This window comes from Thalassophryne amazonica, chromosome 4 (assembly GCF_902500255.1).
Source record: "Thalassophryne amazonica chromosome 4, fThaAma1.1, whole genome shotgun sequence".
NCBI classification, from domain to species: Eukaryota; Metazoa; Chordata; class Actinopteri; order Batrachoidiformes; family Batrachoididae; genus Thalassophryne; species Thalassophryne amazonica.
In genome coordinates, this window is record NC_047106.1 from 42,487,535 (window position 1) to 42,504,871 (window position 17,337).

The 17,337-nt window shown below is 46.4% G+C and overlaps 1 long non-coding RNA gene across 1 annotated transcript; it reads right to left on the reverse strand.

Annotated features, from left to right (window-relative positions):
* Window positions 1–1,010: 1,010 nt before the first annotated feature.
* On the reverse strand, window positions 1,011–15,744 carry LOC117509154. The gene is made up of 3 exons (XR_004560275.1): window positions 15,646–15,744; window positions 6,335–6,339; window positions 1,011–1,021 (listed from the first exon to the last, which is right to left on the reverse strand). It is a non-coding gene; the product is annotated as an uncharacterized LOC117509154 (long non-coding RNA).
* Window positions 15,745–17,337: the final 1,593 nt, after the last annotated feature.

Consider the following 17,337-nt stretch of genomic DNA (forward strand, 5'->3'; position numbering starts at 1 on the left):
CGCTCCGCGCCGCCTTCGTAAACGGACTGTCGTTGGTTCTGAAGGAGCAGCTGGTAGCTAAGGAGGAGCCGCGGGATTTAGATGGGCTTATCGATCTCGTTATACAGTTAGACAATCGGTTGGAGGAACGCCGTCGGGAGCGAGGCGAAGGACGTGACCGGATACGCGCCGCCCCTCTCCCTTCCGGGTTCGATAAGGCGCCACCCTCCCCACGCTCCACAGCCGCAGCGCTTTGTGGGGCAACAGCTCCCCCTGCTGACGTTGTTAGGGAAACGCACAGGGCCAAAATGGGGAGGCTGATCCGTGGAGAGTGTTTTCTCTGCAGCTCAACTGAGCACACACAGAGAGACTGCCCCAAACAGCCAAAACGACAACAACCGCCCTTAGAGACTGGGCTAAGGAGGGGTCAAACCATTCAAGTGAGACACACAAATTGCCACACGACTCCCAGTCACAATCCTGAGCGGGGATTTAACCCTTCAAGCCCGAGCATTGGTGGACACGGGGTCAGAAGGGAATCTGCTAGACAGCAGATGGGCAAGGGAGGTAGGGCTCCCTCTGGTGGCGCTTCCTTCGCCATTGCAGGTGCGGGCACTAGATGGCACCCTCCTCCCTTTACTCACACACAAGACACAACCAGTAACTCTGGTAGTGTCTGGAAACCATCGGGAGGAGATTGAGTTTTTTGTGACTTCTTCTACCTCCCGCGTGATTTTGGGCATCCCATGGATGTTGAAGCACAATCCCCGGATTGATTGGCCGTCTGGGGTGGTGGTTCAGTGGAGCGAAACCTGCCATCGGGGGTGTTTAGGATCCCTGGTTCCTCCCGGTTCACAGGCTAAGGAGGAGGTCAAAGTCCCTCCCAATCTGACGGCAGTGCCGGTTGAGTACCACGATCTTGCTGACGTCTTCAGCAAGGATCTGGCACTCACCCTTCCCCCGCACCGTCCGTACGATTGTGCCATCGATTTGGTTCCAGGCGCTGAGTTCCCGTCCAGCAGGCTGTACAACCTCTCACGACCTGAGCGCGAATCAATGGAGACCTACATCCGGGACTCATTAGCTGCCGGGCTGATCCGGAACTCCACCTCCCCGATGGGGGCAGGTTTCTTTTTTGTGGGCAAGAAAGATGGCGGACTTCGTCCATGTATTGATTACAAGGGGCTGAATGAGATTACGGTTCGCAACCGATACCCGTTGCCATTGTTAGATTCCATGTTCACCCCCCTGCATGGAGCCAAAATCTTTACTAAGCTGGATCTTAGGAATGCGTATCACCTGGTTCGGATCCGGAAGGGAGACGAATGGAAGACGGCATTTAACACCCCGTTAGGTCACTTTGAGTACCTGGTCATGCCGTTCGGCCTCACCAACGCCCCCGCGACGTTCCAAGCCTTGGTTAACGACGTCTTGCGGGACTTCCTGCACCGATTCGTCTTCGTATATCTGGACGATATTCTCATCTTTTCTCCGGATCCTGAGACCCATGTCCAGCATGTACGTCAGGTCCTGCAGCGGTTGTTAGAGAACCGACTGTTTGTGAAGGGCGAGAAGTGCGAGTTTCACCGCGCGTCTTTGTCCTTCCTGGGGTTTATAATCTCCTCCAACTCCGTCGCCCCTGATCCGGCCAAGGTTGCGGCGGTGAGAGATTGGCCCCAACCAACAAGCCGTAGGAAGCTGCAACAGTTCCTCGGCTTTGCTAATTTCTATAGGAGGTTCATTAAGGGCTACAGTCAGGTAGTTAGCCCCCTGACAGCCCTGACCTCTCCAAAAGTCCCCTTCACCTGGTCGGATCGGTGCAAAGCCGCGTTCAAGGAGTTGAAACGACGGTTCTCTACTGCGCCAGTTTTGGTGCAGCCCGACCTTAGCCGCCAGTTCATGGTTGAAGTGGACACCTCTGACTCAGGGATAGGAGCCGTGCTGTCCCAGAGCGGAGAGACCGATAAGGTTCTTCACCCGTGTGCCTACATTTCCCGCAGGTTGACCCCGGCTGAACGGAACTATGACGTCGGCAATCGAGAACTCCTTGCGGTGAAAGAGGCTCTTGAGGAGTGGAGACACCTGTTGGAGGGAGCATCTGTGCCATTCACGGTTTTCACTGACTATCGGAACCTGGAGTATATCAGGACCGCCAAGCGGCTGAACCCCAGGCAAGCCCGCTGGTCACTGTTCTTCGGGCGTTTCGACTTCTGGATCACCTATCGCCCCGGGACCAAGAACCAGAGATCGGATGCCTTGTCCCGGGTACACGAAGACGAAGTCAAAACAGAGCTGTCGGATCCACCGGAGCCCATCATTCCGGAGTCCACTATCGTGGCCACCCTCACCTGGGACGTGGAGAGGACCGTCCGGGAGGCCCTGGCACGGAGCCCGGACCCTGGAACCGGTCCGAAGAACCGTCAGTACGTCCCACCAGAGGCCAGAGCTGCAGTCTTGGACTTCTGTCACGGTTCCAAGCTCTCCTGTCATCCAGGGGTGCGAAGGACCGTGGCAGTTGTCCGGCAGCGTTTCTGGTGGGCGTCTATGGAGGCCGACGTCCGGGAATATATCCAGGCCTGCACCACCTGTGCCAGGGGCAAGGCAGTACATAAGAAGGCCCAAGGACTCCTCTAGCCGCTGCCAGTGCCTCATCGCCCCTGGTCCCACATCGGCCTGGATTTCGTCACGGGCCTCCCGCCGTCCCAGGGCAACACCACCATCTTCACGATGGTGGACCGATTCTCCAAGGCGGCCCACTTCGTGGCCCTCCCGAAGCTCCCAACAGCCCAGGAGACAGCAGACCTCCTGGTCCACCACGTCGTCCGTCTGCATGGGATACCCTCCGACATCGTCTCTGATCGTGGTCCCCAGTTCTCCTCACACGTCTGGAGGAGCTTCTGCAGGGAACTGGGGGCCACCGTGTGCCTCTCGTCCGGGTACCATCCACAGACGAACGGACAGGCAGAGCGGGCCAACCAGGACTTGGAACAGACCCTCCGCTGCGTCACATCCGCGCACCCGACGGCCTGGAGTAACCATCTGGCCTGGATCGAGTATGCGCATAACAGCCAGGTGTCTTTTGCCACTGGCCTCTCCCCATTTGAGGTGTGTTTGGGGTATCAGCCCCCGTTGTTTCCCGTGGTGGAGGGAGAGGTTGGTGTGCCCTCGGTCCAGGCCCACCTGCGGAAGTGCCGTCGGGTGTGGCGCTCCGCCCGTTCTGCCTTGTTGAAGGCCCGGACGAGGGCGAAGACCCATGCAGACCGCCGGCGATCCCCGGCCCCTGCTTACCAGCCCGGGCAGGAGGTGTGGCTTTCCACGAAGGACATCCCCCTCCAGGTGGACTCCCCAAAACTTCAGGACAGGTACATTGGCCCCTTCAGGATCCTCAAAGTCCTCAGTCCTGCCGCAGTGAAGCTCCAACTCCCGGCTTCACTGCGGATCCATCTGGTTTTCCACGTGTCCCGCATCAAACCTCACCACACCTCACCCCTCTGTGCTCCCGGACTGGCGCCGCCTCCTACTCGGATCATCGACGGGGAGCCGGCTTGGACGGTGCGCCGGCTCCTGGACGTCCGTCGGATGGGTCGGGGGTTCCAGTACTTGGTGGACTGGGAGGGGTATGGACCCGAAGAACGCTCCTGGGTGAAGAGGAGCTTCATCCTGGATCCGGCCCTCCTGGCCGACTTCTACCGCCGACACCCCGACAAACCTGGTCGGGCGCCAGGAGGCGCCCGTTGAGGGGGGGGTCCTGTTGTGTGGGCCGCCAGAAGAGGAGGTACTGCTGGCCCACCACCAGAGGGCGCCCTGCCTGAAGTGCGGGCTTCAGGCACGAGAGGGCGCTGCCGCCATGGACACAGCCGGGGGTGACAGCTGTCGCTCATTACCTCTTGACAGCTGTCACCCATCTACTCAACATCATCTCACTCCATAAAGACCAGACGTCATCTCCACCTCGTTGCCGAGATATCATACTTCATAGGAGGTAATACTCTCAGCCTTTTTGTGAGATTTATAACTCTGTTATTGTGAGAATTTGCAGGAGAACCGGTCGTTTGTGAGGAGGCTGTGCAAGACGGCGCTCCTTTTCAGCTGAGACCGCTGCAACATATTGAATGAGAAGTGGAGGTGGCATTCCCACCGTTGTTGTTACTGGGTGTACACACACCCACACTTGACTGTCTTTGTTCTTCGCCAGCAGTACCAGATCCGACAGTCGGGGACGGTGATCACCTGGGAATTCGGGACTTGGCGGCTCCAGTATTCACCAGGTTCTGGGGCGGCGGAAATCGTGTGGTTCCGGCTCTTCTCAGGACAGACGTCTTCTATCCTCGAGCCTGCCCACACGTCACCTCTGTGTATTGACTGTTATGATATTCTGTGATTATCTGTATGTTCGTTGTGCACATTCACAACATTAAATTGTTACTTTTTGGCTCATCTATTGACCGTTCATTTGCGCCCCCTGTTGTGGGTCCGTGTCACTACACTTTCCCAACAATTATTATTATTATTATTATTATGTTTTAATTGTTTTTTTGTTCATTTAATTTTGTAAGTTTTGTTTTTTTTTGGATCTTACAGGCACAAATGCCAAGTTGAATAATTCTTTGATTAATCCGTTGAGGCAGTCCAAGACAATAACATCACTTTCTCAGATACCACTTTAAAGCGGTGATGATACACCATTTCAGTTAACTGAGAAGAGTCCTGGAAGCTAGGCTGAGAAATGAAGATATGTGAGCCAAAATATGGTTTTATGCCAGGCAAAGAGCACTACAGATGCAGTGTTTGCTTTGAGAGTGCTGACAGACATGTAGAGAAGTACAAAAGGAGCAGCAATGTGTGTTTTTGGATATAGAGAATGCTTATGACAGGGTGCCGAGAGACGAGTTGCGGTATTGTATGACGAAATTGGGACTGCCAAAGAAGTATGTGAGGTGCAGGATACTACATGCACAGTATGACGACAGGGTAACCATGGTGAGGTGTTCAGTAGGAATGAAGGACAGCTTGCAGGTAGATGGGAGGGATTGCTTCAAGCATTGGCTCTGAGCCCTTCCATGGATGCAGTGGTGAACAGGATAACAGACAAGAACAGACAGGAACCTCCACTGACTATGATGTCTGATGACTATAACCACTAGTGAGAGTAAGTATTAAGTTGAAGTAAGCCTGGAGAGGTGAAGATATGCACTGGAGAGAAGGGGAATGCAAGTTAGTTGTAGCAAGTGTGCATGAGTACGTGAGTGAATGAAAGGGAGGCTGGTTGCAAGGAGTAGAGCTGGTGAAGATACACTTGAAGAATTTAAAAACTTGGGGTTTTTAAAAGTGGCAGGTGTGATTTTTGATAAGGGTACCTTCAAGAGTGAAAGGAAAGGTTTATGACAGTTGTGAGACCAGCTACTGTATGTTGTACAGCTTGGAGATAGTGGCAGTGACAAAAAAAGACAGAACGTGGAAGGACCACAGATGCTGCAATTTTCATTGGGAGTGACAAGTTATTACAAATGATCACATTAGAGGGACAGTGTTGATAGAACAGTTTGGATACAGTGAAATATGTGAGGTTAAAATGGTTTGAGCAGGTGAACAGGAGGGATGTTGTTGTGTGGGCCGCTGAAGAGGAGGTACTGCTGGCCCACCAACACCAGATGGTGCCCTGCTTGGAGTGTGGGCTTCAAGCACGAGAGGGCGTCGGAGCCGCTGGGAGCGACAGCTGTCACTTATCAGCACCAGCTGTCACTCATCCAACTCATCACCATAAAGGCCGGACTGCAACTCCACCTCCTCGCCGAGAAATCAGCTACCACTCAAGGTAACCTTCTCTGCGGTGATTTTCTGTGACTAAACATTGTTCTGTGTGCAGCCGTTTTCCTGTGGCTACAGTCAGAAGTTGGATTGGCGGAAAGTGTGAGCGTGACGTCTTCGCCTCTCACTCCTTCCAGGGAAGTGACTGACAGGAGCTGCACGAGTGAATCTGTTTCTGGAGGTGGAGGTTCTCCCTCCCGGAGGAACTGATCAAGGAAAGATTACTGGGTGTGTCTTCACACACCCACCATTTCTGCCAGCAGTACCTGGTCTGACAGCTGGAGACGGTGGCCACCTGGGACTCGGGACTTGGTGGCGCCGGTGTTCTTCAGATCCGCTGGCGGTGGAAGCCGTGTGGGATCCGGCTCTTCTCTGGACAGACGTCTTCTATCCTCGAACCTGCCCACACGTCACCTTGTATATGATTGACTGTACTCCTCTATTGTTATTGTCTGTATTCCGTTGTGCAATTCACAACATTAAATTGTTATTTTTTGGCTTATCCATTGTCCGTTCATTAACGCCCCCTGTTGTGGGTCCGTGTCACTACACCTTCCCAACAGATGTTGGATTATTGAGAGAAGGATGCCGACGATGGAGCCACCAGGCAGGCGGAGAAGACCAACGAGAATGATTATCAATGCAGTGAGCAAGGACACGCAAATGGTTGGTGTGACAGAAAATGTAGAGAACAATGTGAGATGGAGACAGATGTTCCAGTGTTGCATTGTCCTAAAAAGGGCAGCCAAAAGAAAACTATCAAAAAGATGAAGAATACATCATAGTCTTAAAACACAAAAAGAGATGTCACAGTTGGAGCCACCAATATAGATAGTGAGGTGATGCATTCTAAAAAACAAAAACAATTCTCTTGTGTTATGTCTACATTATCATCTGAAGTGACCAGATTCCCATTTTTTTTTTCTGTGCCTACTTTGTTGTGTGGGCCGCTGAAGAGGAGGTACTGCTGGCCCACCACCACCAGTCGGCGCCCTGCTTGGAGTGCGGGCTTCAAGCATGAGAGGGCGCCGAGACAACAGAGAGTGACAGCTGTCACTCATTTACACCAGCGGTCACCAATCACCACCTTCCCTACAAAAGCCGGATTATTACTCCACCTCCTCGCCGAGAAATCAGCTACCGTTTAAAGTAATTCTCTGCAAGTCATACTGTTTTGAGACTAATTATTGTTCTGTGTGCAGCCGAATTCCTGAAGTCTGTCATAATTGGATTGGCGTGCAGTGAGAGTCTGTGACGTCTTCGCCTCTCACTCCATCCAAGGAGCAACTGTCAGGAGCTGCACGGGTGATTCTGTATCAGAGGTGGAGTTTTTCCCTCCCTGAAGACCTGTGGGTGAAGGATTACTGGGTGTGTGGATACACACTCACCATTAACTGTTTTCATCTTCTGCCAGCAGTACCAGGGTCTGCAACAGAAGACGGTGACCACCTGGGGACTCAGGACTTGGCGGCTCCGGTGTTCTTCAGGCCGTTGGTGGTGAAAGCTGTGTGGGTCCCGGCTCTTCGATCGCCAGAGGTCTCCTATCTTCGAGCCTGCCCGCACGTCACCTTGTGTTTAATTGGCATTATATATTTTTGTCTGTATCCAGTTGTGCGTTTCGCAACATTAAATTGTTACTCTTTGTCTTATCCATTGTCCGTTCATTTGCGCCCCCTGTTGCGGCTCCGTGTTACGACACCTTCCCAACATACTTGTGACACATGCTGATGTCTTTGTTTCTTCTGAAAACATCAAATCTAGTTTTATTTTTTGCTAACATAAAAGTGATTCATCCCGATTAGTAAATTTGAAGAAGCTAAAATATCAGACAGGTCACTTCAGAATATATTTATGTGTATGAGATTTATTTCGTAGACATTTGTGATTGCTTCACCTTTGACAGTACAGTTGCTTGGCAACTCCCCACCCACCTCTACTTTGATATACACTCAGGTCTACAAATATTTGGACATTTCCATATCCCACTCTGCTTGTTACATAAACAGCTTCAATGCAATCAGTTTCTTGTCTTTGATGAAAGCCACCCATAGCATCAAAAAAGGAATTGGGTAATATTAGAGCCATCTTTAATCTTTCTCACTAAACATTGATTTTGACCAATCAATACTTTTTTCTAGATAGCATTAGGAGCTAATGTCTGCTAAGGATTTAGACATTGTGGACAGGAAGGAAGGAGGGAAGAGGTTTGTGTATTTATGTACTTGCATGTTGGGGTGAGTTGTGTCTGGGAGGGCGTTCCTGCAGTTACTGTTGCCAAGCAACAGGCCAATCATAGTTGGACATACATACCACCAATGATTGGTGGTATGTATTGGTGGACATACAGCTAACTTTTATATGTAAGATTTGTTCTGCCTGTGATTTTAAATGAAAGGTAGATGCTGCTTGGCATCACAGGTGGGACAAAGTCATGGTCAAGTCAATCTGCAAGTCCCAAGTCAAGTCTCAAGTCAGCTTGCAAACAGTTGGTGGTCATTATGACTTGAGACTTGCTGATTCATGACTTGAGAGTGACTTGATGGCGACTTCGTCCCACTTCTGCTTGGCACACATCCTTTCTGAAAGCAGGGATTAAGGCACATTGCCTCTTGCACAAATTTGATCCCCACACTGGCACGCAATCTTGCATACCAGTGAATAAACTGTACCACACATTATTGCACCACTTGCATGAACAAGTCGTGAACATTGCACAACCTAAAACACTGAGTGTCACTGTGTCAATGCATATCATTGCGCGCAGGGCATCTGAACGATTATCACGAGATGTTACATCTATAATAAGAATAATTTTATAGATACATGATCTAACTCATAAGAAGGAATGAAAATGCACCTGCTTATCAGTCCATTACAATATATATTACAAATAATTACCTTTGAGACAACATTTCAAAAGTGTTCTCCACCGCATGATGAGCACGAGACAACCTGCAGCTGTAGATAATTTCTCTGATTCTGGAAGTGATGAACGATTGGTTTCATCAGACAAATTCTGAGAGCAAATGCATCATTGGCTACGAAATTATTATTTCATATAACGTGAACGTCAAGTGGTACAAAGTGGGATGCACTGGCACGACGAATTGCGTGGCAGTGCAGGGATCAAATTTGTGCAAGTGTCAAGGTGCCTTAGCAAAAGCACACTCATAACTGATCAGTCCATCTCTGATCCACAGGCTGTGTTAGTGTGTCACTGACTCAGTGGGTTTTGCCCACAAGTCAAGTTATAGACTTCCTTGATGTACATCATAGAAGTCAAAATAAAACGGTCCCTTTAAATTAGTGTACTGGTCTTCACAAATACTGAATGTAGTATGGTGGTGTAGTGGTTAGCACTGGTGGCTCATAGCAAGAAGGTCATGGGATCGATTCCCAGCCTTTCTGTGTGGAGTTTGCATGTTCTTGCTGTGTCATGCGTGGGTTTCCTCCTTTGCTCCTTTTCTGCCCCTGACCAAGGCAGCGTCTTCATCTGGAGTTGGTCCCCGGGCGCCAGACTGTGGCTGCCCACTGCTCCTAGTGGTTAGATTGTGTCTAGCTGTAATTAGGATGAGTTAAATGCAGAGGACAAGTTTTGTTGTTTGTACGTATGTATGTGCAATGACAGTTTCTATTCTAAATGTAGGTTTTGTTGTTTGTTTGTATTCACATTGATGCTACATATTTGATGTTGTAGCCTACATTCTTTTTTTTTCTTTTTCATTCAACGGGTTGACAGACCATGTGCTTTCAATGCATCCCAGGGTTAACGCGTTCCATAAGAACCAGATCTTACAATCAGGACAGTGTACTGTCCAGCTGAAAAATATCAGTCCTGTCTCTGCATCCTCCAAGCTGCTCCTTCAGCATTTTTCCAGTTTGTATTTTGGTGTGAATACTTAAAGTCTGACACATGACTACAAAGATTATCCCAAGGACTTATTCAGAACTACCCCCCCCAAACCCCCCCCCCCTAAAACAAACCAACAACATTTCTCTGATTTTTTTTTTTTTAAACCATATGATGACTGTAATGAAGCATCAACAGAACACTTTATCTAAAAGCAGGTAATGAGCTTGTTGTGTTGTGTGTTGGGGGGTTTGGCTGGATGTTTTTGTGTTGTTTTCTTTTCTTTGCTCTCCAGGTGGTATGCAAACTGTTTTTTGTCTGTGGAGAAGGTGCTGGCAGAAGAATCCTTCACCCTCATCAACATTATTGGCTGCACTTGTGGAGGATGTTCATGTGCAGGCCTAATGACTCGCAGCACCTGTGGATGATGCTCACGTGTAAACTTAAAGACTTTCAGCTGAAGCAGATAATGAGATGGCGTTCTGCATTTAAGCCATGAGTGATTCAAGCAGAATTGCCGGGAACTCGACCTTGTGACGTTCGTTTGTGAGACGCTGAGGACCGCACCTGGGTTTGACACATTGTGCCTGTGAAGGAGGACGGGTGAGGGACACATGCTGTCAGCACACATCAGAAGTGATTGATTGTCTGAATAAGTGTTAATAGTAATTTGGTATTTTGTTACGCAGTATATTTGAACATTGATGAGAATTGTGCAGCTCGCTTCTCACTGCCGTGGCGTACGGACTGATGATCCTCCACCTGTTGTGAGAAGCTGCTCATTTACATAAAGCTTAAATTCAGACCTGAATGTGTTGCTGATAGTGTGTGCCTTTGAAGGATATTAGTTGTAGCTGCTGACTTACCTCACCTCTTCTATCCTTCACAGAGTCAGTTTGTCGTGTCCACCTGGGGGGTGTTTGGCGGTGAATTTGAGTCCAGAAGCGCTGGGCTTTGATCCCTTTGGGCGCTGGAGAGCGCGCCGTCCTGCACTCCGCCAGACAAACCATATATTATGTTGTACACAATTATTGCACAGAAAGGGAAATAAATGTTTTGTTTTTGGAACCGCTTTCTGGTTATTTAGCGCTGGGTTCAGTCAGACGCAGGTCCGCTCCTCAACCCGCGTCGGCACATAACATGTTGCTTGAAACAGAAGCTACAGTAGAGTCATTGTTCATTTTATACAATATGAATCCAAACTGAGATGATTTAAATGGACACCAGGGGCAAAAGATACTCTGTGATGGTGCATTGTGTGTGCCGACCACTCAAAGCCTAGCTGGCACAAACACTGCGATCAGTTTTCATTCGAATGGCTGTGCGTGCGTGTGTGAGTGCGTGCATGCAGTTCCTTAGAACAGCCCTGTAAACACAGGAAAGGTCAGCAGGGCAGATTCCCAGACTGTTAAACAGCAAGATCAGCCGTTCAGGGAAATGCAGCTATCATTATGTTTTCGTTCTGCACTTCTGCTTCTCTTTACGCAATGACTCTCTCACACACATTCGTATAATACAACTCACTCATGATTTACTGTCTCTCCAGAGGACTGATAAAACTCATCCTGTATGACCTCATTTGCACAAACAGAAGACAGGACAGACTGACACTGACTGTGTGAAAACACTCCAATACACAGTACTTCAAAAAAGAAGTTTCAGCAGAAAACAGTTGTCTTTTCCAGACTGGGCTTCATATGTACACATTAACAAATTTCCATTTTAATTTACATTATGGTACTGCAGTGTTGCCACAGTCACTTTGAAAAGTTACTTTTTATTTTATACAGTTACTTCATTAGCAGCTGCAGACAATTTGTCAGCAGCTGTTGAATGTAACTAATAAATTAACTAGTAATCTAACTTGGTTATTTTTAAGATTGAGTACTCAGAAAACTGAGTTACTTTACAGCAAGAAGCACACAGAGCATCAAAAGTGAAAGTAAAAAAAAAACAATTTGCAAATATAAATAGCAGAAATACTGCTCGCTATTACTGTTCCTCTCCTTCCCGTCCCCTGTCTTCCTGTTAGTCCTCCTCCCATCGAGTGAGGAGTTGTACAGTCTGATGGCCTGAGGGACAAAGGAGTTTTTCAGTCTGTTGGTACTACTAGTAGTTAGAACTGGCACCACTGCAATAAATAAATAAATATGGCTAATACGTCTGTATGGGCATCAGTAAAGAAGTTTTTAATTGTTCTCATGTGCAAACCAAAAGTCAAATATTCTTTGACTTTCATTTGTTTTTAATGTGCAAAAATAAATGCTGTTTCTTGGCATAAACTCACTTGCTGATGAAATCCTCAGCTGCAGCTCTTACGTCAGTGGTGCTGTGTGGTGTTATGACTGTTTGAACTCAGCAGTGCTGACAAATCACCTCCTCCACACACTCACAAATTACATGTTGCAATGCAGGTCAGCCTTAATGATGCCGTCTTTCCAAACTGGGGCTTTGAGGAAAAATGGGCCATTTGGATGCATGCACTGTAATAACCTGGTTAATTTACTCTCTTCCTCTGCGTGCGTGTGTGTGTGTCCAGATTGAGGACGTGAAGCAGGAAAGAATGATGTCATGCTGAATCAGGACCTGGCTGCCAGCAGAACTGATGTGGTGTGCACGTGCTGATTGCAAAAAGAGAACAATTGATGGATATGACATGCACGTTGGCTGAGCTGAGCCTTTGAATCAATCAGCAGTTATCGCTTTGTGTTCACACTGTGGCTCACCGATTGACTGTTTGGCTCCTGGAAAAATGCATGATTTTTTCATACCCTGCATCTGAGCATATTCTTCTTCAGTCAGTAACAGGACGTGACAGCACATGTTTGCATTTACATGGCGATATGTAAAAATTCTGGCAAAGTCCAATCAAATATAACTGATGCATTAAAACATTTCCCAAACTTAAGTCCATGTGTGCTAGTCGTGCAGTTTAGCTAGAACGTCCCTATGGGCCCCTTCACACATAATACGAATAAGTACAAATCAGGGCAAATCACGGTGGAACAGCTCGTATGAGCGAACCATGGAAACACTGAGCCGACGGGCAGGTGTGAACGAACCCGCTGCGATGATGTTGTGCATGTGACAGCATCTTGTGAGCAGGAACACAGTGGGAGTAGCTGGGATGCGGTGCACCACATCGCGCCGCTGATGTGAAGAACAACAAAATAAAAACCAGCTGTATAATTAGTGAAAATCACTGGGTTGATATAAATAATAAAGAAAAGGGGACGCAATACACAACCCCACATTTAAATAACCCTGGTTAATTAAAAAAATAAATGCCACTCATGGGATTCAAATCTGCAATTTACAAAAGCTCTGATTACCAGACAGAAACTTTACCAAAATCAAGAAGCAGATAAACATTTTTTTTTTAAAAGAGAAAAAAGCGCCATAACTGACTAAATGGCATTTGTTATGGCGTATTTCTGCTGATACATCACTGAAAATGGTGCATTTGTCATACTGTTGGCTTGTCATATGGTCCTGTGGCACGCCACTCACAGGAGACGCGTGTCAGGCCAGGCCCGCGCGTGTCCAGCCCCACGAGTGTCCTTTTAGACAGACGTGATATTCAGATCGCCTGCTGTGTGTCCACGTGAACTGATGGTCTGTTTCTCCAGCCCGTCGCAAAAGCAATATGTGTTTTTATGTATTTCAACGTGAGGACAGCAAGCACACACGCGTGTCCATCAAAACACAGTACGTGTTCTGCAGCTGTGAAGTCCAGGACCAGAGATGTCTCAACAGTTGTTGGCAGCCAGCCACGCACCCATCCATTCAGCGCACAGACCAAGGTGTCACTCTGATTAGATGAGAGGCGCCTCGCCTGCGGGGAGTGCGACACTTTGGCATGCCACATGTGTACTTGGCAACTTCACAGTCATGGGGGAAGTTAGATAAATTTCATTGCCAGCTTGAAAGTGATCGTCTGCTGACTGCTGTCGTGCTAATAGCGTGAATGGCCACACATTTTCTAAGTGCCAAGCGAGCGGTGTTAGATGTTTGTGTGTCACCTGGAATTTGGTCGACACCTGCTGCAAGAGGGATCGAATGGGATCTCACAGGGCACACTCAGCCGCTGGTGTGCGCAAATACTTGTAGCAACAGGTGTACGAGGTGTTGGAGGCAGCTCTGATTTTACACGTATTGCATACATTTCCTGCTTCATGCGCAATTCAACCACATTCCTACTATGTGTGAAGGGGCCCTAATAATTGTGCATTTTGTGGTAAAAGGATATAATTTGGCACACTTATAGTCAAAGACATTCAAAAAAATAACTGGATATTAAACCATCATGAATTTCCAGTATGTTGCTGTTATCAGCATTGGATATGATATAATACTGAGGACATGGTTGAACTTATTTACTGTACATCTTGGGAATTGCATTTTGGTAATACTTGGAAGTCATTGAAAATTCAAGGGGCCCACCATTTTTTCCCAACATGGCAGCCATGACCAGGATGAAAACAGAAATTGCACTAATGTTGCAGAGACTAGTCAGATACAGATGATCCAGGTTTGAAATCATACTTTTTTTTAGTGCTAGCCATGGCTGCCATCTTGAAAAAAAAGGTGGTCAACCCTACATTGTGAAGGCAGATTTTGGACAATTCTAAGGTTTCAAAATCTAATTCTGTGTCAAAACCAAGATCATCCTTAATGGGCTAGTCTGTTCAAAGTTATTGCAATTACATCATGACCGTTATTTTAAAAAAATGGCAGCCTTCTTGAAGTTTCAATGACTTGCATGCAATATCCAAATGGCAACTCCGAGTAACTGCATATGGTAAAGAATTTAAACTTATTATGTCCTCAAAATCATATTATAGCAATTGCTGATAACAAAATTGAAGTCAAAGCAGTTGTGGCTGACAGGTTTTTTTTTTTGTTGTTGTTTTTTTTTTTTTTTTAATGGTTGCTACAGGTGACATACTGAAAATTCAAAATGGCTCAATATCCATTTATTTCTGTTATGTTTTTGTCTACAAGTGTACCATATCATATACTTTCAACATAAAGTGCACAACTGCCGTGGTTAATCTGCCTCACTATGCTGGTGTGAGTGCAGACGTGAGGTTTCATTTCTGTCCACTTAAATTCCTAAAAGTCCCAGTGAGTTACTGAGGTCACATCCTCACAGCAGTCCTGGTTATCCTCTGTAGTCCATCCACTTCCACACCTATCTAATCCTGATGCCCGCCCACAGAGGAGAGTGCACACATATTCACTGCTGTCTCCTTTTTGGAGAGAGACTCAGCTGACCAGGCTGTACTTCTAATCACACAAAATCATTGGTTTTTATGAATTAAAAACAACTGTAGTTTGTCTCTTTTTCCTCAAAATGTTGATCCTATGTGACAGAAGCTATTTTCCACAGATGCTGATTAGCAAAGAGCTCACAAACCAGCAAGTTCAACCTATATACAATTTCAAAACCACATGTGCAGCGAGAGAGAGAAGAAGCGTCTGTTTCAGACACTTCCTGCAAACCCTATGTAATGAGTTTTATGATGTAACGGGTATTACACAAACTAAAAATGACAAGTTATTTAAGTCGATTTAGGACATTTCTGCACAGAATCGCTCTCCTCTTTCACAGACAGCATTGACTCTGTACCTCAGTCGACCATCTCTCATGCTGTCTCTGTCTTTCATAGCTAAATTCATACAAAATCCTTTCCTCATGATTGTGTCTTTGTATATCCACACTGAAAAAAAGAACCAACTTAAAGTGTTACAACTGGTAAAACATGAATGAATGAAGTTGTTTGAACTTACATTTGTATGTTAGAGTTGATCTAATGTTCAAATTTAAGTTCAAACACCTAATTCATTCAGGTTTATTTCATTCATTCGGTTTTACCAATTGTAACGCTTTTTAAGTTGTTCAAACTATTTTTTCAGTGCATGTTGTGTAGGTTTTACAATGTAGCCACTGTAAAACAATTACAAAATAACACTTTACGTCTCTGTGCATAAACTGCCTCAAACACCTGCTGCTAATTCACCATCAATCCAGCATCCTCTAACCATCCAACAGGTGGCAGACACATGTATGGCACATTACATAGGCAAAAAAAACTTGCTTTTTTTTATCTGGTGCATCAAAATTCACTAAACGTTAATGAGTTTGCTCTCATTATATGCCTTTTTAATTTGGTGAGTTAGCTCATGATGACATTTATTTGTGTTTGAGTTATCATGTATAAACAACCCCGGGGGGGGAGGGCTCATCTATCTATCTTGCACTTCGGCAAAGTGACCCTCCAGTTACATCCACCAAGGATGTAACAAAATCAATGGTGTCTGTCTGTCTGTCTTTCACCAGGATTACATAAAAACTACTGCATGGATTTTGACATAATTTCCAACACAGATACATATTAAGGAAGAATTGCCACTGAATTTTGGAGGTGATCCGGATCCGGATCGGCGGACATCAGAAATCTGATATCTCTTGTTTTCCTTGTGACTTTTTCATCTAAATCTATCTAAGGGTTACTATACCTCTTCGAAATGCTGTGGGTTTGTCTGCAGAACGTGGCATCTTCTCCATCAGTTCATCTACCATCCTTCCTTTTTCTTTCTTTCTCTTCCATATTTCCCTCCCCCTTCTTCCCCAGTGCAGTTTGTGCATCAGCAACACACAAAATATGGAACACATAAACTCCACAAAGGACAGGGAGAAAAATGGATTCAAAACTATAAACAGAAGTGTTTACATCATGAAATATTTTATGGCGACCTTCAGCTACATCTATAATATAAACCACGTGAAGAAAGCTCTCTTATTTCATATAATCATTCACATTTTTGTTCAAAAGTTTTAAAACCTCAGGAAAGCAGGGTGATTAACACAAAGCAGATGCCTGCACAGCATGATTTTAAAAGTGTGGCAGTGCAAAAACATTCTGAAAGATTTCGCTATCCTAGTTCTTCTTAAACGAAGCCTAACACGGACACGTGTCAGCCACACCTTCATCTGCCAGGTCTCTGCCTGGATTAGGTCAAATCCCAAGTCATCACTCCTCTGACTTCCTTTGACTGCACTCTGTCAGCATCCTCCATCCTCTCCGCCATTTACCACCAACTCTCACCAAGTCATTTTCATCCTCCTCTTGTATGTATCAAAGGGAAAGTCATAGAACCTTTCATTACACAGCAACTATTTTAGTTGTACCTGATGTTTACAATACAGTACATGGCTTTCACTCCCACTAATCTTTTTATTTATTCATTTTTGTGGCTAAAGGTTACCGAAGCTGTTCGTTGCTGCCACACTGGGCATTCCCTTTGAGTAACAATGGATCCATACTGGATCTGCTTTTAAGCTGGATGCCCTTGATGATGCAATTCCATTACGACATGTAGAAATGTGTTCAGTCCCCGGCCTGGTCTCCCAGTCAAATACTAAACTACTCTGGTTCCCTTCTGAGATCTGACAGGATCCGGCGGACACAGAATAGAGTGGCTGCTTTGTTTCATGCTAACGTTTTGTTTGGAAAATTCAAGTCAACTCATGTTTTGAACCATTTTTAAACTTCTTGGTCTCTATCTTGAGGCTCCATCTTGTATGGTATAAAATACAGAAAGCAAAATACCTTTAGTGTGTGTCCAAGTACTTATTTTATGCGGTGTATAATCTGAGCACACTGTTGTCACTTTGTTCATCTTCTAAACCTGTT